This window comes from Ursus arctos, unplaced genomic scaffold (assembly GCF_023065955.2).
Source record: "Ursus arctos isolate Adak ecotype North America unplaced genomic scaffold, UrsArc2.0 scaffold_31, whole genome shotgun sequence".
NCBI classification, from domain to species: Eukaryota; Metazoa; Chordata; class Mammalia; order Carnivora; family Ursidae; genus Ursus; species Ursus arctos.
The window spans coordinates 2,530,380-2,555,215 of NW_026622997.1; the positions used below are offsets into that span (position 1 = coordinate 2,530,380).

At 48.4% G+C, this 24,836-nt stretch overlaps 4 non-coding genes across 4 annotated transcripts; 2 read left to right on the top strand and 2 right to left on the bottom strand.

Moving 5' to 3' along the window:
• The first annotated feature begins 2,467 nt into the window (after window positions 1-2,467).
• Window positions 2,468-2,540, top strand: TRNAV-AAC (transfer RNA valine (anticodon AAC)). Its single transcript has one exon. It is a non-coding gene; the product is annotated as a tRNA-Val (tRNA).
• Window positions 2,541-5,640: 3,100 nt separating this feature from the next.
• On the bottom strand, window positions 5,641-5,714 carry TRNAI-AAU (transfer RNA isoleucine (anticodon AAU)). Its single transcript has one exon. It is a non-coding gene; the product is annotated as a tRNA-Ile (tRNA).
• Window positions 5,715-10,256: 4,542 nt separating this feature from the next.
• On the top strand, window positions 10,257-10,329 carry TRNAA-AGC (transfer RNA alanine (anticodon AGC)). Its single transcript has one exon. It is a non-coding gene; the product is annotated as a tRNA-Ala (tRNA).
• Window positions 10,330-22,057: 11,728 nt separating this feature from the next.
• On the bottom strand, window positions 22,058-22,130 carry TRNAM-CAU (transfer RNA methionine (anticodon CAU)). Its single transcript has one exon. It is a non-coding gene; the product is annotated as a tRNA-Met (tRNA).
• Window positions 22,131-24,836: the final 2,706 nt, after the last annotated feature.

The following is a 24,836-nucleotide window of genomic DNA, read 5'->3' on the forward strand; positions in this document are numbered from 1 at the left end:
TCAGCACACACACGAGGCCTCGAGCTCAGGATGGTTAGGCAGCGAATCTGACTGGAATGTCCATGGTGGAGAGACATTCCACGGTTTGAAAGGCATATGCACCGGACGTGTTCTCTCTTGAGCTCAGGCAGGAAAGGAGGAAAAGAAACGTTAAGGTTTTCTTTCATGATGGAGAAAAGCCTTTTCCCATCACTTCTGACTCCAATCTTGAAATTTCTGACAGATAATTCGAATGAGAAGGGATTCTGACCCCTGGAGCATCAGCATTTTTGTTGTTGATCTTTCCTGCCCATTTTTAAATTTCTTTAAAATTAAATGCTGCGTAAAAGCCAGTTTCAGTGTTCTCTTAAAAATTCTTCCTCCTTCTCCTTCCCCGATCTTATCCTCGTTCCAGGATCCTAGGGTCTCCCTATGCCAATCTTATCTTTGTCTGGAAGTCAGGGAGAGGGATCAAGCCCTACCCAGTGACCTGGGCCACCCCGGGAGGGGATGACGGTACAGTCGAGGCCCAGAGGCGCTGCCCCACATTCTCCTCCTAGGCGGCCATAGTTCTGAGTCAGGTAACAATCACAACCCTGTTTTCATAGTGAGATACACAACCTCGGGGAGAGCCCTGTCATCTCAACTGGGTCCCGCATCCAGTTGGGACCTTTCATTTGCCTTCTGTCATTCAAGATAGTGAGATTGTTTCAGAGCTAGATGTTCTCATGGTGACACACCGCAGGTCTCTCTTTCCCCCCACACCCCCTGACAGAATTCCTAGTTTTTCACTCTGCTTTTGCCAAAGTCACGTTTGAGATGATCTGCCCTTAGTCAGGTCCCCTTCAACGGCAGTGAAGTAACCCTATGGTACCAGGTTAGACCCATACAATTAGTTAGGGCACATGCCTAGAAAGACCATAAGTCAAGAAGAGGGTTAGAGCGTGGCAATTGGGGCAAATGTTAGAGTGTCTTCTTTGCACTCAGAGCTGGTGGGAAAGGCACCTGTTTTCTCTGGTTATGACCCTTCATTCCTTCTTCATAGTCACCTGTGATCCCCAGAGCTTTTCTCCTGAACTCCAGGAAGTATTGGGCCTTTTTTTTAAAAAAATGGCAATTTATACCTTTCTGGTCCTTACCTTATTTTACACATGAGGCAGCTCAGGCTTAGCCTTTGTCACTGGGCTGTGGACAAAGGAGGAAAACCTGAGAAGAGCTGTGGAGAGGGTATGCATCGTCTGCAGGGCCGTGCTGGGCATTTCCAACTCAAGATTCACAGTTTTTGGCTAGTGGGAAGGTGGACCTCCTACTCCTGTTCTCTGGAGAGATCCTGGTGAGAAGAAGGCCTCTCCATGAATTTGTAAATGAGAATTATGGGGTCACTTAGCCTGGGGATGCAAAGAAGGCTGGTGAGGGTCACCTAGAGGGACAGGATGCATAAGAGAATTTGTCAGTCCGAGGTCTCTGAGTAGCACGGATCTGGAGGGGGTCACACAGACCCAGACTGTCAGAAAAAAAAAAAAAGAAGATTGTGAAAGTAGGGAAATTCTTAGAGAAAAGCCATGAAAGAAGACTAGAAGTAAGATCTTTAGGTAGTTCTTCCTTAAGGAGATTCCTTACCCATCTGCCAGGACCCATTCATTCTGTCATTCATATAACAGATACTAAATGAGTGGATTTATTCTTCCATTCATCAGACATGAATTCAAAATCTCTTCTGTATCTGCCCTCTGGTTCAAGACTTCTAAGCACCTTTGACTCCTTCCCCCTCAGATCTCTACACCCAGCATCTTGACAAATACTGTAAATCCTTCCCACACACCTCTCCAGAGTCTTTCTCTTTCTTCTCATTCATCTATCCCTTCATCCATTCTATGGTGTTCGTGGAGGATGTGCGCTATACCAGGCATCGAACAGGGCCCTGACGACACAGAAAGACTCCTGCTATTGATAATCTCAAGAGTTAACAGGATAAACTCCACCCCTTTCATAGCTCTGTAACTTCCTTCCTTTCTCTTCAACTCTAGTTTGAAAATTAAATTCCAAATTAAGAACCTTTCCTAAAATGTTACTTCGATTGTGTAAACCACTTGCCTGGAATTTTTCAAAGGTTCTTAAGCCTCTACAATCCTCTCTCCTCCTCTCCGTGTCTGTACACACACGCACACGCACACACACACGCACACGCACACACTGCTCCAACTGAACAGGTGTATTTCTTAAGACAAGAAATCCTACATACACCCTATGTTCATTCCTCATCCACACCCCTCTCTGTCCATTTTTTACTTCTTTACTCTGATTTGATTTCTCCTCTTATTTCCTGTAGCTCTGCCTGTTTGGTTTTTTGGGTTTGTTTGGTTTGGGGTATTTGTTTGGTTTTGTTTGTAATTTTTTTCTGCTCTCTCCCGGGGTGTGGATATGGAACCTCTCCATATGTGCCTTAGCAAGAATCGAACAGCGATCTCAGATTTCTCTCAGAAGGCGAGTTTCCGTAGTGTAGTGGTTATCACGCTCGCCTAACACGCGAGAGGTCCCCGGTTCGAAACCGGGCGGAAACAGCCAGTTTCTTTTGCCTTCGGGGAGAAATCACCGCCAACTTCTCTCCCAGGCAGCTCCAGCCGAAAGGAACGAGTCAAACTGCCCCTTTTGTTGTTGTGTTTTCATTTTTGTTTTGTCTTTAAGAAATAGAAAACCATCCTGAGCTAGCTGCGCCACCTTAAGGTTCCGGTGAGTCCTCCCCCGGGGACGTGTCCTCTTCGAGTCCTGCGGAGTCTGAATCGTGCAGCTGGAGGGGCGCTAGAATTTTCCCACGGCTGCTTCCGCCTCCTTCTCTGGCAGAGGCATAGGTACCCATCGCTTGCTGGCGGAGGTCATGTGGGAGAAGATACGCCCCGGTTTCATATTAAAGGCTTTGACATTCCCCGTATTTGGGGCTGCTCAGAATAGTGGACAAGGAAGTGAAGACGGGAAAGGTGGAAACCTGGCGAAAGGACCCAAGAGGACAGGGGAATTAGCTCAGGCGGTAGAGCGCTCGCTTAGCATGTGAGAGGTAGTGGGATCGACGCCCACATTCTCCAGCTTTTACCGTTTCCACTCAGATCTCCAGCTCACAACCCCGCATCTGCCAGCCTATTGAACGAATTGAGAAAGTATTAGACATTTTGAACACAATCATTTGGACGCTGCTTTTCCATGGGACCCCTGGGCAGGTTCAAGGCAAGCCCTCATTCGCTCTGCCTACGCTGGGTAAGCAGATCTATCTGTTTGTAATTTGTTTTCTGTTTCTTCAGAGGAGCTACGACCCCAAGGGACATACCCAGCCGCTCTCTTTCTCCATTTCTCCTGCAGCTTGGCCTTCCATGCGGCTCAGCCTTGAGAAGCACTGGGCAGAGCGGGGACACAAGGGGCCAACTTTCTTGTCAGCAGACTGAGACGGTGAGCCCCAGGGAAGCAGAACATATTGGGGAAGACACACGGAAAGCCAACACGTGAAGTTATTTATAAGTTCTCGAAGGCACTCTGGAGCAGTGAGCAAAAGTCTCTGAGCTTAAACAACACAGCGCAGACTTTGAGAACTGCTGTGGTAGCCCACTGCCCAAGTCTACACTGGCCGCAGAGCTGCACACACTCCAGAGACCTCCAAATCGCATCGTAAAGGCTTTGAACACGGAACAGACCTTGAAACCACAACTTAGAAGGCTGCTTGGGGCTGGGAACCTGAACACAAGGCAAAGCGCCTATAAAAATAAAACCGGCAGCATTCTCCCTAAGACTTAAGTGAGACACGAAGTCTTAATAACATATCAATGGCCAGGTTATAGTCCGAAACTAATCAGCAGATGAACAATCAAGAAAGTCCTAAATCACTGGAAGGAGAGAATCTACAGATACCAATTCTAGGATGACACAGATGTTAGAATCATCTGGCAAACACTTTAAAGCCGTGATGACTAAATGTCCAAGAATTCAGGGCGAGAATTCTTTGAAATGAATGGAATGTTAGAACATCTTAACAAATCATCTGAAGATGTAAATCCATTGAAATTTCAGAGCTGGAAAGTGTATTAACCAAACTTATGAACAAAAACACTGGATTTTCTCAGCAGCAGGAGATGACTGAGGAAAGTTCAGTGAATATGAAGATAGAACAATAGTAATGACCCAATCTAAACGACAGAGAGGAAAGTGTCTTTTAAAAGATGGACAGAGTCTCAGGGACAAATAGGAAAATAACAAAGAAATTCTATTGACATCATTGGAGGCCCAGAAGAGGAGAAAGAGATTCTTGAAAACAAGAAAATCGAATTCTTACTGGCTGAAAAATTCCCAAATTTGACAAAAGACAAATCGGATTCAAGAAGTTCGGCAAACCTCAAGCAGGATATACCTGAATAAATCCACACCCAGACATATCACAATTATGCTCCTGGAAACAATAGGGGGAAAAATCCTTGAAATTGTCAAGACAGAAACAAAAGGGAAACTACAATCTGAATGATTATGCATTTCTCATCAGAAACCATAAGGACCATAAAGAAATGACATGTCATTTATTAAATGCTGAAAGAAAAGACCCGTTAACCCCAGAAGGCTAAGTAGAGCAAAACTATCCTTCGGACTTAAAGGTGAAAGAAATACATCCTCATTTGAAGGTAAAACAGAGGAACCCTTGTTAGCAGAAGGACTAGAAAAGAGTTAGCCAAATTGTGAGACAACAAAAATGATACCAGAAGGAAACGCAGAGAAGTGGGACAATCGCCATGTCCCGTAGTCCACCCCCCACTGGACCTCAGTGCGCTGTGTTCAGATAGCATGATCCCACAGGCCTGGGAGGTCCATTTGAAGCACCAGCCACACTCTCTCCTTCAGGCCTGCACACATTTCTTTTGTTCTTCTATCATCATGCAGACTTTGAAAAGTACTTAGCACTAGGCAGTGAGCATCCTGCCCCCAAGGCCCTTACAATCTCACGGGAAAGATGGCCGAGCTACAGACATTCACAACTCGGTAAATGCCACAGAAGAGAGGTTCTCCTGGATCTCTGGGAGCTGTGGAAGGAACACCCCAACCTCAGAAAACTGGGAAAGGCATCAGGGACAAGATGCCTCCTGGAAAATGGTTTTGGGTCTAACAAGTAACTGGTCAGGCAAAGGGCCGTGAAAGTTTGGGCGATCTGTATGAAACATCTCCTTAAGGCCAGCCCCCCTGGAGTTGAGTGTGAGAAAAAAAGAGGAAATTGGAGTGAAGAAGGGGGCGAAGGCTGGGGCCTGAGTTGCCCTGAAAGGCGCTTTTGCCCTGCTCAGGCCAAGGACAGACAGCTATCTGCAAGTAAGCAGGTGTGTAACTAGAAAAAAATCACCTGAGAAGCTAGTCATCCTTGAGGAATCTCTGGATATCTTGGGAAATGTAAGAAGATGAGAAAGCCCATCGTTTCTGTTTTTCACATTGCCCCCGATTTCAGTTCCCTTCTGGAATCTCATGTCTTTTAAATTCCCTTCTCATCTGATCCTCCCAGGACAAGAAATCACGACCACAAAACCACAGCTGACCGCTCTACACCCTGTCAAGATTAACGGGCATACATTAATCTACTTTCTTAATCTCTTAGGGGTTTTTAGAACACAGCATTTTTTATGAAGTGGGGACAAAAAGCACCTTTGGCCCGTACGGGGATCGAACCCGCGACCTTGGCGTTATTAGCACCACGCTCTAACCAACTGAGCTAACCGGCCGAATGCTGTGTGGACCCCCCTCTCCCTAGCTACATATTAAAGATCAATATTATTCCAAATACTTTGAAAGGGAGTTTTCTCTTTGAATTCATCTTGGAGCTTGGAAGAAGTTATGATCCCCAGTTCATTCTAAGCCCGAAATTTGAGTTAAAATACAGTACCACGCAAGGAAAGTTCAAATGTCACCTGCTTAGGTGTTTCACGACCTTGGGTTTTCCTGACCATCTCATTTAAAACACAACCTCACCACACTGCATCCTTCCTCTGGCCCGTTCCTTTGCCTCCCTTCCCCTTTGCTTCCAGAGCTTATTCCCGTCGAATAACTGGCGGAAGTCGAAATTATCGCCCCTCGCCCTCCACCTGCTCCTCTACGCGCGGCTTCTTGCACAATTCCCACTGGGTTCTCCACCCATTTTCCCTTAAAGGCAGAATTTTATCTCTACCCCCATTTTTACCGAGTTCGGGAAAGCACGGCCATATTTCTATTTGCAAAAGTCACTTTGGACAAACACGTCCCACTGCAGTCTTTGTGTCAGCATTTCTTCTTGAAACATGTTAAGTCCATGGACGCCTTGAGCACAGAAAGACTCCGCCTTTAAGTTCAGACTGAGGCAGACCCGCAGGGAGCTCCGCGGATGTCGCGGTGGGACGAGGTGGACCCGCTCTGCTCCCAAGAGAAGGCATAGAGACCCGCCGCCTGCGTGTTTCCGCCTGGCGGGCCCGGTCTCCCGCACAGGAGCTCACTGGGATTCGGTTTCGGAAGCGTCTGGGGTCTTGGGTAATGAATGGGGCTGGCAGCCCGGGGCGTGGTAGGGCCGTGCGACGCCCAGGCACACCCACGGGACCCAGGACCTCGTGGCACGGTGGCCGTGGCGGATTTACGGAGTAAAGGAAGGAGGTCAGCCCGCTGCCTTGCTCTTACGACAGGTGCGCCCCTCGGTGCCTGGACCACTCTGCTCGTGTCCTGTCTCTTCTCGTGACTTTCGGACTTGCCTCTGTCTCTCCAATCCCCTTGTCACAGCCCGGCCTGTCCGGGCGCCTCGGCTTGCAGAGGTCTAGGCACCGCCCCTCGGTGCAAACGCCCTCGCCAATCCTCCGGCACCCGGCACCCGGAGCACACGCTCGGCCTGGCACTCCCCCGCCCCTGCCGCCGCCGCCTCCCCCTCCTCCTCCCTCTCCCCCTCCCTCCTCTTCCTCCCTCTCCCCCTCCCCCTCCCCCTCCCCCTCCCCCTCCCCCTCCCCTCCTTCTCCCTCTCCCCTCCCTCCTCCCTCTCCTCCCTCTCCCCCTCCCTCCTCCCCCTCCTCCTCCCTCTCCCCCTCCCTCCTCCTCCGAGACCCACTGCGGGCCCAGCCCTGGGCAGAGGCGGAAAGAGCACAGGAAAGAAAGCCGCGAGAAAAGGAGTCGAGAAAACGCATATCCTCCTGTGCCTGGCATCTGGTCTGCCAGCTGACGCCCAGAAAGGGGAAGGAAAAGTCAGAGGGAGGAACAGTCCAGAAACCCGCGCGGTCGCGGCGCCATCGAGCGGAGCCGTCCCGCCCTCGAAGCCGAGGAGCAGCAGTTACTTTATTGCTCAGTCGTAATGCTGCGCGTTGTACACTCGGCACCAACTTGGGGCGTGGAATGAGTATGCTTTCCCGTGTGCCAGTGTCCCACGACTGTTCCAGAATCTCGAGAGCACCTGGAATGTTGATGCGTTTCCGTATCTTCATCTGTTTGCCTGCGAATTTCTCCCATGAAAGTGCAGGACGCAGAGAAAAGCTCTTCCTCTCCTTGCCTCCGAATTTTGAACTTGGTGACCAAACCCAGTGACCCCCCCCCCCACACACACACGGGTCAAACACCTTGGAACCTGAAAAAAAAAACTGAAACAAATATTTTTAAGTTGTCAGAAAAACAAAAACGAACGTGAGGCAGGGTGACCAGGATGTGGAGAAAAGGGAACCCCAGTGAGCCGTTGGTGGGAATGTAAACTGTGTAGCCGCTGGGGCAAACACAATGGAGGCTCCCCCAAAAAATTAAAATAGAGATACTGTATGATCCAGTAATTCCATGACCCAAAGAAAATGAAAACATTAATTGAAAAGATATCTGCAGCCCTGTGCTCTCGGCAGCAGCATCTACAACAGCCAAGGTGTGAAGCGGCCCAAGCGGCCATCACCAGGTGCGTGAATACAGAAGATGTGACGCGTATATACACGCGATGGAATATTAGCCACACACACACACAAAAGAATGAGACCTTTACCATTTGTATCAACATGGATGGACCTAGAGGGTATTATGTTAAGTGAAATAAGTCAGACAGAGAAAGACAAATATATGATTCACTTACATGTGGAATTAAAAAAACAACCAACGACAACAAAAAGCAAAACAAAACAAGAAACAGACTCATAAATGCAGAGAATAAACTAGTGGGTACAGAGGAGTGGGGGTGATGAAATAGATAAAGGGGATTAAGAGGTACAAACTTCTGGTTATAAAATAAATAAGTCATAGAGATTAAAAGTACAGCATAGGGAATATAGTGAATAATAGTGTAATAATGTTGTATGGTGACCACACTTAGGATGAGCACTGAGGAACGTGTCTAGAATTGTGGAATCACTAGGTGCTACACCGGAAGTGAACACAGCGTTGTCTGTCAACTGTCCTTCAATAATAATAGCAATAATAGTGCTGAGAAGGAAGGAAGGGGAAGGAAGGAGGGAAGGAAAGACGGGAACGAAGGAAGGCAGGCAGGCAGACCTTCAGCCTGGGGCACTCGCTGAAATCCCTGGACAGCCAGGAGACCCCCCCCCCACTCTCTCAGACCGGTCGGGGGGCCTTGAGAGAGACGCTGACAGGGACCCCGAGCCCTCTGCGGGCTTTACACGGACCGTTGCAGTTTTCAGCGCGCCGGGAGCAGGGCCTGGGAAGCAGAAGGGCAGCGGGGACGGAGGCCTCTCGGCGCCCCAGCGCCCGTGCTGTCACCTGGATTCCCTGTTCTTCCCGCGCGCAGAGCCGCCCCTCGGCGATCGGCCTGGGAGACCTCCCTAGCCGCCCCCCCCCACCAAGGGGTGAAGGCTGCGGCGATCGCTGCCGCTCCCAGACTCCGCACGTGCGGGGCCAGGCGCGAACCCCACAGGACACCCAGCCCCAGGTCAGCCGAGCCCCGCGCGCCTCCCGACACCTCAGTCCCTGTGGTGGGTTAGGGAGTCGTACCCGTGCGGGTCCTGCCACTGACAGAGCAAACTCGGTGTCGGACCCCACTTCTCTTAGCTTGGGTAAAGTTAGAGAAGTCCTGTCACTCCTCGGCTTTCTTGTTGGTAAAAGGAGAACGTTTTCTCTATTCGCCGAGGGTTTTCGTAGCTCAGGGCCCCCGACGGTGCTGCAGCCTGGGCTGGGTGGCCCTCGTGGTGAGGAAAGAGGACAAATCGAGAGATGAACAAATCGAGACTTCGGGAAAGCCCTAGGACTCAACACGGGAGTTTACGCACCGGGCTGGACGACGCAAGCTCGGCTCGAATAGTCCCGGCGCTGGTTTGTTCAGACACCTGCTCCGGACAAGACCAAAGGCCAGCCGCGGTCGCTGGGCCACGCTCGCCAGCAGTAAAAAGGATGCACAACGCGCGCAGGCGACAAGGCTGGGCGCGATCTCCAAACACGCGCGAGAGAAGCCAGGGAAATTCAAGAGCAAGAACCAAGGAGAGACGGAGCGTGCGCCGTCGGAAGCCTGGACTCCAGACGTCTGGCCTCCAGGACGAAGACCGCGCGTGTTTGTTTCGAGCCGCCCAGCTTCTGGTACTTGTCACGGCGACTCTAGCAAACGCAGGGGACGAAACGATCCTATGTCCTCATTGTGGCGGTGGTCACTTGCGTGTATACATTTGTCAAAATTCACTGAAGTGTGTGCATGTTGTGTATAAATTATGCTTCAATCATGTCGATATTTTAAAAAATAGGCATCACAATATGGGCCACTGTAAAATAAATCACCATGAATGAGTTCCCCAGTGCAGTCACTTCTTCAAAAAAAAGCATTGTAGATTTAGTGACCTAGAATTCAGTAGGTAAGCCCGAAACTCAAGGAAGAAATCGATAACAGGAGAATCTCAACTGCCCTAATGGAGACACAATTAAACAACTAATAGAATAGAAACGAGATAAAAGATGAATTATTTGAAGGAACAGTAAGTGGAAAGATATCTGGGTTTATTCCCGGGTTTGTGGGGTGGGCCGCGGAAGGTGGTATTGAAGTGCGATGCGCTCAACAGAGCACTGGAGGAACTGTGCTCACGAGGGACCCCGTCCGGCTCATCTAACCCCCAGAGGCCGGTTGCAGCAGAGAAGGAGCTCTCCCGCAGGGGGTTGCCCCCTCCCATCCCCTCCCCTCCCCAAGCAGGGGTGCTCGGTGCCTTCCGGGTCCCAGGCTGTCTCTGACAAGCTCTGCGTTGGTGGAGTGAGGTTTCCTAAGGGTGGAACAACCCGGAAACGCAAGTGGCACTGGAATGAAATTTGCGTCAAGGTGATAGAAATAGGCTAAAGAACCAGGACGTCAGGGGGAATTAGCTCAGGCGGTAGAGCGCTCGCTTAGCATGCGAGAGGTAGCGGGATCGACGCCCGCATTCTCCAGCTTTTACAGGCTCCCCCGGTTCCGGGCTGCACGGGCTTCGGGGGACGTGCACCAGGCGGACCTCTCTTTAGCTCAGCGTTCCCCCCCCCCCCCCGTGTACTTCCGGGCTGGTTTAAAATGGAAAGGAAAGAAAAAAAAAAAAAAAACACCTGAAATGTGACATACAAAAAAAGAAAAAAAGGAACAAATGGGTCAAAATGTCTTTTAGAGGGGCGCCTGGGTGGCTCAGTCGGTGAAGCGTCTGCCTTCGGCTCAGATCATGATCTCAAGGTCCTGGGATCGAGCCCCGTGCGGGGGCCCCCTGTTCAGCAGAGAGCCTGCTTCTTCCCCTCCCCCTGCTGCCGCTCTGCCTACTTGCGCTCTCTCTCTCTCTCTCTCTGTCAAATAAATAAATAACGTCTTTTTAAAAATGTCTTTTAAAAACACAGGTTTTGGGGTCTCAGCTCAAAATTAATAAAAAATGTTGTGTGTCTGGGAAAATCAAACTTTCTCCTTTGGGGTAGCAAGTGTGAGGCACAGCCTGAGAATTGTGTCAGGAGGCACGCGCAGAAGGTCTGGATTTTATGATGTTTTAATGTTTATTCCTTTTTAATAAAGTTACATATTATATTGTATAAATATTAAATTTTATTAATTATTTTTATCATGATATTGTTTTAGTCTTTTATTCACAGTGACAACGCATGGTCAGGCAGCAGATGTCAATACGTCTTCTATCAGATTCTCTGAGAGTTGGCTCCCGTGCGGGCTGGCAGGTTGACTGCCGTCAGATCGGCCTCACAAGGGGGCGAGGTCCGGTGCTTTGCTCATCTCCCTGAATTTTCTGAAAACGTGCTCAAAATATAATGGGAACCAGGTTTTCCTCTAACTCCCAAAAGGAACCTCATTTTTAAAATATATTTTTGAAATGGCAACACGACCCCATTTTACTAAGAAGCAGCGTGAGGGTCTATGGGAACCTCAAGTCACGTGGCATTGGGCCCCGCCGGCCCTAGCAGAGCCGTGCTGAAGGGGGCATCGGGCCCTCCGCTGGATTCTGGGAGATCCTGCGGGTCCTTAGGGCTGCTGCCAGGGTTTGTCCCTCTCTTCAAACTTTTTTTCTCTTCTCCACCTCCCAAATCTCTCCCTTTGACACCACTTGATCCCTCTCAACGTTGCCCTAGAGTGATTATGGTAGAAAAAAAATTTATTGATTAAATGTGCTTTTCTATTTCGCTATTTGTAAATGAACCCAATAAATGTTATGCAGGAATAATGCACATTTTTGAATTTGTTTCTCATCTGAGAACCGCATTCTTAGGGGTGCACTCCTCAGAAACTGGGAGCAGGAAGGAGGACCCTGCCCTGAAGCTGCCCCAAACCACCTGCAGTTCCAGAAGGCCGGAGGCCAATGCCTGCACCGCCAGTCACGCTACGGATCATGCCCTCCTCCTCTTCCCCAACCGCATTTCCTCCTCATGCATAGGGATTCCTGTGGATTTGTCAGGCTCAAGATTTTTTTTTTTAATTTTTTGTTGTTTATTTTAGAGAGAGGGTGGGGGGAGGGATAGAGGAAGAGGCAGAGGAAGAGAATCTCAAGCAGATTCCTTGCTGAAAGGAGGAGCCCGATGCAGGGTTTGACCTCATGACCCTGAGATCAGGACCTGAGCCAAAATCAAGAGGTGGACACTCAGCTGACTGGGCCCCCCAGGCACCCCTCAGGCTCAAGCTACTTATTCACTGTCCAGTCTTCACTGATCTCAAATTACTCTCTCCTACAAGGCTTCTAATGACTTGAATACCATTCCTCCATTCATCAAATGCTAATTAAACAAAACCCCTACCTGATGTTAGTTATACTTAGAGGAAATAATTATGTTCCTATCTTAACCAAGAATCCAGCTTGGGTGGGGAACAAGCTTGGAATCCACTACCACTCTCGGATAATTGAGCCAACTTAGTCTTCACTGAGATGACAAGGGAAGGGGCCCTCTTCCGTTGGCCTGCCCAACAGAAGGTCTAGACCACCGTAAGGAAGATGTGGTTGCCAAGTGGTCCAAGAGAAAAGGGGTTGGGGATGGAGAAGGAAGAATTCAAAGAGCAATGTGTAGCCTCCATTTGTTTTCCCTTTTGGCCACGGGAGTCTTGAGGTCTGCGGCAGGAAGTGTTCGTAAGCGTGTTCATAAGGCAGTGGAGACGGTGGGCTCTCTCTGGGTCTGTTCCCTGCATCAGTACACGTACAGCATCTAGAAAAGGCTCTGGGCACAGTGATTGCTCAGTAGGTCGGTCCTGGTGCTGCAGAGTCTGGGAGGTCCCTGGCCTCATCCCTGGTGCTAAGCAAGGCTTCAGGAATGACTCTACGGGATAAAATTAAAACTCTGCAGACACAATACCGGCTCCACCAAAGCTCTTCCTGGCTGCCCGAGCCCTACAGGAGAAAGCGCTGCGTGCAACTTCAGGAACGGGCGTCCTGAGAAAGCTGAGAAATCGCCACTACAGACGTGGAACAGGGGACCACGCGGGGGTTGATCAGACTTGAAATGGAGGCAAGGAGAGCGAGATCTTTAAATGGGATCCTCGGACCTCCGTGATAGACGAAATACTAAGGTCAAGTGCATTGATTCTATATCCAGAATTGGAGAGAAAAGTGGAAGAGTGTCTACTGCACTTAGAAAGGAGAAGAGGGGAAAATCTGGCCATTCTTTCAGGCTAAAGGCAAACTATTATTTCAGACTTGCTACCCCCACAGATACTCAGGACCGGGAAGGGACTGACGCCGGCGTTGCCTTTCCTAAAAACTGTCACTCCATCAAACCAAGCAAGGCTTGTGTTGTCACTTAGACCCACTGGCCTCAAATTTGTCTTCCAGCTGCTCCTCTTGTCCCTATCCTGGGCTACAGGCTTCACCTTCAGGAAGTGGAACAGAATCAGGTGTTGGGTTTTCTGGGGCTTCTCTAGAAAATGGGAATGGGGCTTCCCAGGGGCCTGGCCCAGGGTCGTGACACGGAGGGCTTGGGGCCCTGGGCTGGGAGAGGCTTCCCACCGCGGTCGTGGGCAGCCGTGCCTGCAGTGACGGGTAATGATCACTGGCTGGAACAGATGTGCTGTGTCCACATCTGGACTGTGTTCTCTTTACTTCAGGAGATCAAGGAAGTGAAATCGGGAAGTGGGGACTAGGCTTTCCAAGGGAGTCCTCATTCCTTACACTCCAGTGGCTGATAATGTCCGTCCTCCCTCTGGTCCTGGCTGGCGCCTGAGGCCCAAAGATCCCGGCGGCCCCGGTAACCAGGAAAGTGAGTGGGGTGCGGTCGGTCTGCCTGTGGGCTGGCAATGGGGCGTTAGCTCGAGCGGTAGAGCATTCACTTAGTATTCGAGATGTTCTCTCCCACCCTCTTCCTTGGTTTGTATATTGCTTGTTCTGTTTACAAACCCGGAGCTTCTTACCTGCGAAAAGATCTGAGAAACGTTGGCACCTCTGTTGTACCCTTGTCACTGCTGCTCATGGAGACCCTTGGTCCACCTTCCAGCATCCCTTCCCTCCGGCTCCTGCCCCAGACTCGGCACTAACTCAGGTCTCAACTCAAATGTTCCTTCTTCAGACGTGTAGCTGAAATGTTGCCTGCCCAGCCTCCCGCTCCCCGTCCTATCTTCCTCACAAACACCACGTCCTCCAGAAAGTACGGTAAGTTACTCGTTTGTTTTTCTCCTTCCTGGAATGGGAGCTTCCTGGGTGCTCAGGCACGGTCTGTACAAAATGCTGAAACTTACTGCGTCCCCAGCGTCTAGAGCGAAGGTTCTACCACCTGTGGCTACTGCTCCGACCGGATGGAGTGCAGGTGCGGGAAAATCAAACACCAGTTAATTCTTCAAAAAATACCCACCACATCTCCAAAATCTTAAAATAACATCCACTAACTCATTTTGCTTCTTCTTTGTGCTTTCTTCATCTTCTTTCTTTCTTACATTTGACTGATGATTGGCTATTTTAGTTTTTTTTTCAAATGACGGACTAGATTTGATGTATTCCAGCTAAGCCCGTGTTTCCATTTACCATCTTTTCTCTTGCTTCCTTTAGAGTCTCTTTTTCTTACTCCTTATGTTAAATGCAGATTATTTATTGTAATGCTCTGTAACTAGAGAGTATTTAAGGGTAGAATTTTAAACTAGAGAGCAGTTTTTGCAGAACCTAAGAAACAGGTCATTCAAAATTCCCATTTTTATGAGTCTGAGGGTATGCTTTTGATTTTTCTCCAAGGCGCTCATTTGATAATTAATATTTTGTTTGCTTTTATGTTTATTCTTTTAATGATGTTGTCTAAGTTCATTTTGCATATCAATTTTATGTATCAATATATGATTATATACACAAGATATATGTTATATATGTGACATTTGAGCCCATGTATGAACGTTACTATTGATGACTAAAAATGGGAAAGTCAGACATTACGCCCCTCATAAAGTGACGCACACAGTACGTCTCCAATTTCATTGTTGAAATATTGGAACCTGAATCTGAGTGAGCCTCTACCTCTAATTACCAGTTTACAAGAAATCGAGCAAATCAAGAAATATGTCAAGGGACACCAAGAAGATGCAATTGAATTAATCAACAATGTGGGAAATGATGTAGGATAAAAGACTTAGCTCCTTCAACAAATCTGTTGGCATCAATTCCTGCGCTGTACGATACTAGAATAGTGGACACATGTTATTATACGTTTGTCAAAACGCATAGAATGTATAACACAAGGAGTGAACCCTAGGGTTAACTATGGACTTCAGTCAATAATAATAATGTATCAATACTGGTTCACCTGTTCTAACAAATGTCCCACACTAATGAGTCATGTTAGGAATAGGAGAAACTATGCAGGAGGAAGAATGACGTTGTTTACTGGAACCTATGTACTTCCCACTCGATTTTTCTTCAAATCTGAAAGTGCTGTAAAAAATAAAGTATATTAGTAAACTAATAACAATCTAAAAAGAAAAGCAAGAGACCTTCTATGGAGGAAAAGAGACTTGAAACATTGAAGAAAGTGTGGATTTTATTTGGTTTCTTAGTCACCTGTTAAAGGAGATTGTAAAAATCAGAAGTCTGGAAAAAATGTGGATATTAGATCAAGTCATGATTGTTCATTAATTAACAGCAAACTCTGTATACACACAGATGTAACGTTCTCCTTGAGCTAATTCCCTAATTCCACTTTCAAGAAATTGGCACATTTTCAGCCTTATCTCTACTGCCAAGTGCCAGAAAGAGAAATGTACATGAATGTCCAGCCTTCCTTCAGCCCACAAGCTACGTAGCAGGACACCTGCGTGTGGCATGTCATTGAAACTGCCTTCATTCAGGCCACTATGATCTCCTTAAAACTGTAAAATCCAATGGGAACTTCTATATTTTTTCTTACTTAGGGTTACAGTTTTTGAAATACCCCCCGCACCCCCCCCCCACGTGAATGATCTCTTCCTTGGGTTTAGACAGCACCATTTAGTTCTCTTTGAACTCTTCAGGGTCCTTTGTGTCCCCACTTTTTCTCCATCTTTCTCGATGATGAGTGTTCTCTGAGGTTCTGTCCTTGGGCCACTTCTTCTCTCATGCTAATTGTGGGGGGATGTGACCATTCTTTTTTTTTTTTTTTTTTTTAGATTTTATTTATTTGACAGAGATAGAGACAGCCAGTGAGAGAGGGAACACAAGCAGGGGGAGCAGGAGAGGAAGAAGCAGGCTCCCACCAGAGGAGCCTGATGTGGGGCTCGATCCCAGAACGCCGGGATCACGTCCTGAGCCGAAGGCAGAGGCCCAAAGACTGAGCCACCCAGGCGCCCCAGCTGTGACCATTCTTAGATTGCATGTAAATTGTTCTATAAATGTGATCCCCTGCTCACAAGAGGCTCAGAACAATTACCTTACACCTGTGCTCCCCAACAGAGATGTGCATCATACTTACAATTTTAAATGTTCTAGTAGTCACGTTAAAAAGAGCAAACAGAAACAAGTGAAATTAATTTAATACTGTATTTTATTTAACAATATATCCAAAATACTATCAATTCAGCAAGTAATCAATACAAAACTTATTAATGAGGTGTTTTACCTTCTTTTCCCTGTGCTAAGTGTTTGAAATACGGTGTCTGTTTTACACCTATAACACATCCCGTTTCATAGCACATTTCAAATACCTTAGAGCCACCTGTCGCTGGGGGCTACTGTATTGAGTGGTCCAGCCCGAGACCGTTTATTTCACTTTGCTTCATCACAAGCACTATCGATACTCTGGAGGGCCATCTCTCCTGAGTCCAACCTTTATCCATAATCCCTCACGGCTATCTCCACTTGCACATCCCACGAGCATTTCAGAACTAATAGGACATGGCAAGAACCTAATAATTTCTTTCCCCAAACCTGCTTTAGTGAAGAATATCAGTCTTGAAGAAAAGTACCACCATTGGGACGCCTGGGTGGCCCAGTCAGTTAAGCAGCTGCCTTTGGCTCAGGTCATGACCCCAAGAGTCCCCCATCCGGTTCCCTGCTCAGCGGGGAGTCTGTTTCTCCCTCTCGCTCTGCCCCTCCCCCTGCTTGTGCTCTCTCTCAAATTAATAGATAAAATCTTTACTAAAAAAAAAAATTTTAAAGCACCACCATCCATACACTGGCCCAAGCCAGAGACCTGAGGACTTCTCTATCCCTCATCATCATCTGCTTTCAGTTTTCCACTACATTCTGTCAATTCTACCTTCCTGTATGTATTAGAAACACCAGCTTCTTCGCAATTATCCCTTCACTGACCCAAGGGAATTTTGTCGCGAGGCCCTTGCGTTCCTACTCCTTCTGCTTCACGGCTCAGGAGTCTTCACGCACTTGGCTTTTCCATTTTTAGGCTAACCTCAAAACCATCTCCTCAGAGCACTGGCCCCTGAATCATCAAGTGGGTACGTCCATCATACCTGAAACTATCTAGTGTGTTATTCTGGTTTTACTGTTATCTCCCCATACAGGAATGGGAGGCGTATGTCTGTCTTAATTGTGACTGAACCCCCAAGACTCGTAGATGGTGTAGAACCCCAGAGCTAATGGATGAGGGAGGCCCTCGTCCACGTACGCTGAAGGGATAAATGAGTCTGACTGAAGCCAGTGCTCCGTAAAGCCATTCCGTGTCTCTTCGGGTCCACGAAGGTGATGCCCTCACGCTTCTCCCGACCGTTGAACTGAACTGTCATCTTTTCCCAAGCCGTCTTTTGCACAAACAGCTGTCATTTGAGAAACGCAGATGCGGCCATGTTGCCGTCCAGGGTGAAATCACTGAACGGTGACCTTTCGCCAGCAAGAAAGTGTTCAGAGCCCCTCATCCTCTGGACGTCGTCCCACTCTCCCTTGTCTGCCGCTTAACCACTTGTTAGCTCCCCTCCTTTCCGGATGGCTTCATTCCCCCGGGACCTTGTCTGGGCCTAAAATTCCCATTTCTAAGTCAGTTGTTTGGCTCTGTATCCAATAAAATGTAATTAAGGTGTGGCCTTGAGAAGAAGAGGAAAGAAAGGGGAAGAACAGGAGCAAATGTTCTTTTTTAAATTCTTTTTTAATTTTTTAAAAGATTTTATTTATTTATTTGACAGAAAGAGAGGGAGCGAGCACAAGCAGGGGGAGCGGCAGGCAGAGGGGAAGCAGACTGCCCTCCTCTCCTCACGCAGCCCCCACCCCAGCCCCCCACTCTCGGCAGGCAGGTCTGGACTCATCTCAGATGGAGCTTGGCAGGCCCCCTGGGACTTGACACTGGGTCCAGCCTCAGATGCTATGTGGAACCTGACCGCCCAAGGAAGAGGCGTTCCGAGTCCCTGGCCTTACCAGGCTTCTGTGGACACGAAGACTCCATGAAGGCTGCGAAGGGGACACGTGGGCAACTCCTGGGAGGAAGAGAGAAAGGCGCAGGCCCCTTCCAGGTACAGGAACAAGGAGAGTGGGAAGGTCTGCAGGGGGAGGGTCAGGGGTGGCAGCACATCCTTTATTTGTCTTACAGTCACCCCCAGAGACCTACATGTTTCTGAGACGTGGCTTTCTTCTACCCACCGGCAAGGATCTGTACGTCTTCCCTGCTCCAAAATGTGCCCATAGCAATGCTGGGCCATTTGAACAAATGACACTTTCTCTGAGAATTGTCTTTCCTCTAAGTAAACGTCAGTCTCTGGGAAACCTGATATATTTTCCTCCCTGACCACAAAGGGTCAGTTCACTTCACTCTCAACTCCCCCAAATCTTGCACAACACTTAATGGAGCACAATTTGGCCAAATCTATCAAAATTAACCCAGCCACTGCGCTTCCAGGAATTCATGCTACAGGTACCCTACATGTGCCCCCAAATGTACAGAAGATAGCCACTCTAGCGTTATTTGTAACGTCAAGGACTGGAAAGCCCCTAAAGGCCCATGGACAGGAGAACAGTTACAGAAAATACGGTAAATCCGTAAGATAGAATCTTTAGCAGGCTTGAAAGGGGGAAGAGGAGCACAAGGTGAAAACCTAAAAGATCCAAGGTCTATTGTTAGAAGCAGCTTTTCACAGAACCTACAGTGAGGAACCAGATACATGAAAATACACTTAGCTACGTAGATAGCTTCTCGTACGTTCCTTCAGCGTCTGTGGAAAGACATGTAAGCATTTGCTAACTCTGATTGCATTTGGGGGAGGGAGTTGAACACTGGGAACCCTGTGTCCCACACGACTCTGTTTTTCAAAAGGAAAAAAAGAAAAGCAAAAACAAACTCACTGTATTCTTTTTTTCTAAGCAGTGTGGAGCCCAACACAGGGTTTGAACTTACAGCCCTGAGATCAAGAGTCAGACACCAGCCAACTTGGCCACCCACGTGCCCTGGGCTCATGGTAGTCTCTAGCCCTAACCTCACTGATGGCGCTTACCTTCCCGCCGGGGCTGAGAGCGGGGACAGGCGGGGCTGGGGTCGTGATGAGAGGAGGGCAGGGGGAAATCTGACCAGGCGGCCTCACAGGCTCCCACGGGGCCCTAGCGACCTGAGGGCCGGACAGTGGGACCTCAGCTGCTCCATCAAATGCCCGTGGGAGTGGAGAAGGTCAGGCGGCAGAGGCCTCAGGCCTCGCCTGTATTGCCCCCACTGCACAGGACTGTGTGGAGAGATCAAACAGGGCCTGCTGGGGTGTAGGGCCTGAAGGGAGGTAACAGAGTGCAGCCCGTGTGACGTCCCCTGCACACCCTGAACTGTCACCAGATGGGGCGTTAGCCATGCGCTCGGCCTGTAGCTGCGAAAGCCCAGCCGGTGACCAGCCAGGGGCCAGTCACCCTGGAGCTACCCGCTCGCATCTGTTCGAGTCTCAGCCCCTGGACGGGCGCCCTGCACATTTACAGATCCCGGATGGAGTCTCTGTCAGGCTGTCCCGTCACCAAAGCTCAGTTAACCCCTCTTCTATTTGCGTCATCTAAATAACGTATTTATTCATTCGGTACGGAATTTGTGGGATGAGCTCTCTGTAGTTGCCAGGAATATGCCGTGAAAGTCAGAATCGGGATCTGTCCCAGTGACTGAGAGAACTGAGCCAAGGCAGGGGTGTGCACCCCCCCACCCAGGTCTCACAGGAAAGCCCACTGCTGCTGCTCCGGGGGAGCTGATGGCCTAGCCGTGGAGGAGACAGACCAGGGACAGTGTGAAGCACAGGGGGCCAACAGTACTGTGGGGTGGAGGGGCGGGTCAGAGTGAGAAACAGGAGCCAAGATGCCCGTCTCCAGACACCGCACAGTCCCCATCTGTTTCCAGATGGATCCTGCAGCATCGAAAATTAAAGCTGAAGCTTGATTTCTTTCTACCAGTTATTTTGTTCAGCAATTAAAAAAATAAACCAACAACAAAAATCCCACCACATTCCTTTTTATGTCTAAAAGACAGAATGTTTAACTGGCATTTTAAACTAAAATAAAATGCTTATCTTGAATTGCACATAAATGATCATTTTTCCTGTATTCATGGCCTTTTCCACTTACGCGTGGACGAGACACACCAGGAACAGATGTGTAAACTCGGAGCCTGGGAGGGCCTACCCCAAAGCCACCTCCCAGACAGCCGTGGTGTCAGCCACAACACTCAGCTGATAATCGTAACTGAAAAATGCGGAAGGAGATTCTGGAATCTCCGTGTTAACTTCCCAGGCCGTTCCTGATGTGGTGGTCCCCAGATGGGACGTGCTGCCTTCCGGGAACCTGGCAACCGCGCACCGTGGTGGAGACAAGGAGGCCCACGCTCTGACCCAGGGCCCTGTCTGGGATGTTAGGCAGTTATTCGGTCCTCACTCCACCTGGGTGGCCCTAAAATCCAAGGGCTCACTGCATTTGTGGATCTGAGAGACACGATACTCTCTTATTGTCCAGGGCGATCGCTTTCCCAGAACCTCCTCATGCCATCAGCATCACCCTCAGAAGTCTTGGGGCTTGGGCTCATGTTGAAAACGTGAAAAGATCGTGAGAAAGAGACGGAAGGCAGGGACTGTCCCACGGCCCAGTCCCATCGAGTGAGACCCTACCCCCGCCTGTCTGGACCTCTGAGAAAGGATGGGGTGGAATTGCTTCTCTGCTGGGAAGCTTTTGCAGATGTGTTTCCATCTCCAGGAGCCTCTAAAACAAAAGGGGGAAACTATCTGGGTTCTGTGTATGGCACCGACCACGGCCCCTTTGTCTCCTTCTCTGATTTTGAAGCGTTTCTGGAACTATTGCTCAGGACTGGCATTACAGTGGAAATAGGGAGGCGGGGCGGTGGTGATGGGGTCCCAGGCAGGTGGGTCAACACTCCGTTAATGACAGACTTCCCAACCCTTCCTTCCTTCCTGTGTGAATTCAGTTTCCACAAATTCCATTGGGGTCGTAACCTTCCTTTGCCGGAGTCTCCGGTACTTTGCAATCCCCGCCGCAAGCCAGGGTCTGTTTGGAGACCGGCCCCCGCGTGTCATAAACAGTCTGGCTTCTCTCGGTCCCCGTCTTTGGCCAGGAAAATCCCAGATCCGGCTAGCGGAGAGGGGCTGCCACCACTAAAATTCACTTCTCAAGGCTGCTTGTGACGGGGGTAGGTGCCCGCCCGCCACACTGCACCCCGCACGGCCGACACCAAGCGACCCCGCCTGGCGCGGACCTCCTTCCTCTCCGAGCACCTCCGCCCGCGTGGGGACCCCCATCTCTCTTCCTCTGTGTCCCCTCACCGTCCACACGCGGGCGGGTGGAATGTGGGTCAGGACATCGCCAGCCCTGCGTGGAGCCAAACGGGAGAAAAGGGCAGAAAGAGCCAATTTACTACGCTTCAAAGATGTCCAGGATCTCCCTGTCTTCTATGTGCGCATAAAATGAAAAGCAGGCCCAGGTGGGGCACCTGTGCGAGGAGATTCACCTCGGGGCCCCGACCTCAGCGCGCGAGGGCGCCCCCCGCGGCGAAGTGGGGGAAGCGCAGCGCCCGCGGCCCCGCCCCGCGCTCCCCGCCGTCCGCGCACGTGGTTGTCGCGCCCCGGCCGCCGCGGGCCCCGCCCGGCTCCTCCGGACACGCAGCTTCCCGAGCTTCCCCGGCGGCTTCCCGGAGGTGGATGGGGACCCGGCCGCCTGCTGTGGCAAGCTCTGCCTCTCGCTTGCCGTCCGCTTCTCCATTTAGGACCGGAGAGTGCGTCCCAGCCGCGAACACGCGAGCTCTAAAAGGAGTTGTGATGTCACCTGCTGTGGACAAGCCTGTGGACAAAAACACATGCCCTCTCTGAGGCTCGAACTCAGGACCTTCAGATTATGAGACTGACGCGCTGCCCACTGCGCTAAGAAGGCGATGGAAGGCTTATTTTTGCTTAGATTTAAAGGAGTCATCTAATTTCTGGAAACTATGATGTACCCGCTGAACAATTGTGCTTGACCGTTGGCCGTTATTTTCCTTCTTATTTCCCATTGATCTGGATCGCCTTTCCCTCAGAGATCGATTTTTTCTTTTTTTTTTTTTTTACTGCCCACAGTCTCCTCGGTTGGAGTAGTAGACTCAGTAAATAGTAGTTGAATGAGTATCTCCGGAACGTGTCCATAGTCTATACCTATCTGTCAGTTTAATTCTGCATTTCCACCTATGTCTCCTGAGATAGTCCCCTTGGGATATCACAAACTGATTTTATAAATCTCCATATTTTCTCCACCTCTATACAACCAAAAATGCTATTAAAGACCTTCTCCCCTTCAAAGAGCCTGGCTGGCTTGGTGGGTAGACTGTGTGGCCTCCTCATCTTGAACTTGTAAGTTCAAGCCCCATGTTAGGGGGTAGTTATACTTACTAAAAAATTTACTCACGTAATTTCATTTAGTCCAATTCATTTTTGCCATAAATCTATATATCACTATCCCCATTTTACTGACAAAACTGAGGCTGCACAGGATGAAACCCATAGCTGCTCAGTGGCAAAGCCGACCTTGAAGCAGATCCTGATCCGGAAAAGCATGCTTTCCCCACTCTAGATCATTTTCTCTCCACCATTCTCCACATCACCGCATTCTTTAAAGCAAATACATATACAGTTAGGGATTCTCCAGTTCATTCAACAAACATTCATTCACAACCTGCCATGTGCTTGGCAACTGGGTTCAAAACTTCCAAGGCAGGCTTGGCCCTTGGTCCCGCAAATCCCCACACATACGTTAGATCATCAGTTCCCAAAGTGAACAGATCCACGGAGGTCCTGAGACACTTTCAAGGTGAGGCCAACAATATTTTCATAATGATATCAAGGCCTTATTGGTTATGAAAAAAGATGATGGTGCAAAAACAGTAGGTAAACTGCAGCTGCGTCCTACGGATCCAGGCCGTTTATGAGGCGGTCCTCGCCCTCACTGCGTCCACAGCCGTCACACGGGGCTGGGGGGGTGGGTACTTCAGAACATCCTTGAAGAAGCAGTAAAAAAAAATTAGCTCTTACCCTTAAGTACATGTCTTTTTAGTAATCCATGTGAATGAATGCTAAGTGCAGAAAAAGCACTTCAGCTGTGTATTAAAGTAAGACGATGGTCTAAGAAAAGTGTGGGGTGACTGTTGACTTGCAAACTGATCTAGAGGCTTCGTTTTGTTTTCATGAACACCATTTTTGTTCGAAAGAAAAATAGTAGACGAAACTATGATATATTCAGACATTTTCTTGAAATTAAAGAAATCGGTCTGTAAAAAATAATAACTCAAAGAAAATAATTGAGAGGATTTGCAATGACAAATTATAAGCTTTCAGGTGAAAATTAGTATTGGGAAACTTCAAGAACTTGCAGCTTCCCAATACTTAGAGACATTTCTGATGAAATTGGTGATGGTACTCGTGTTCTTTTCTGTTTGATGTTATATACTGAAATGTTAACATTTGGAAAAGCTGAATACCTCCGTGGACCAATATGACCAAGTTGTTACCAAATCACGCAGGGGTAAAAGATCCATTCAAAGTTAGTGCTAAGGTTTCAGATTCCACATTACAACCAACCCTAAAGAAGGTGCCACCTGTCAAGTTTTGGTATAAAATCAGAGAAGAATGTCCACAATTACCTGAAAAAGCTATTAAAATACTCTTTCCTTTTCTAACAACATATCTGTGTGAAGCCAAACTTTCTTCATATGCTGACAACATTTTGAATGTAGAAGCAGATACGAAAATCTGTCTTCTACTAAGCAGTCATTAAGGAAAGTTAAAGAAAATATATATACAGTTATTTTTTCATAAAATGTTACTTATGATAATACCTAATGGTTGATTCCTTTTATTTTAGAAAAAATTAACAAATAAAAAATTTTAAGATTTTTAAAATTATTTCTTTTAAGCAACCTCTATACCCCACATGAGGCTTGAACTGACAACCCCAAGATCAAGAGTTCCATGCTCTACAAACTGAGCCAGCCAGGCACCCCAACTAGTAAGTACTTTTAAATGTGCAATTTTAAATCTTAACATAGTAAATATTGATGGATATAATCCATGAAGATCTTTGGGTTTCAAAATAATATTTAAGAGTGTAAAGAGTCCTGGGGTGCTTGGCTGGCTCAGTCGATAGATAGATAGTTGTAAGATAGGTAGATAAATAGTTGTAAATTCAAGCCCCACGTTGGGTGCAGAGATTACTTAAAAGTAAAAAAAAAAATTGGGGGCGCCCGGGTGGCACAGTTAAGCGTCTGCCTTCGGCTCAGGGCATGATCCCGGTGTTCTGGGATCGAGCCCCACATCAGGCTCCTCCGCTGGGAGCCTGCTTCTTCCTCTCCCACTCCCCCTGCTTGTGTTCCCTCTCTCTCTGGCTGTCTATCTCTGTCAAATAAATAAATAAAATCTTAAAATAAAATAAAATAAAATAAATTTAAAAGATTTTAAAAAAGAGTCCTGTCACCAGAAAGCTTGAGGATCACTACAGTAAATTATTTCTACAAACCTCTCTTAAATCTCTCTTCCTTTTCATTCCATCAGTCGTTCTGCTGATCATTGTTGAGAACATGTTCTGTGCCCAGCGTTGTACTGAGGTTGGGGA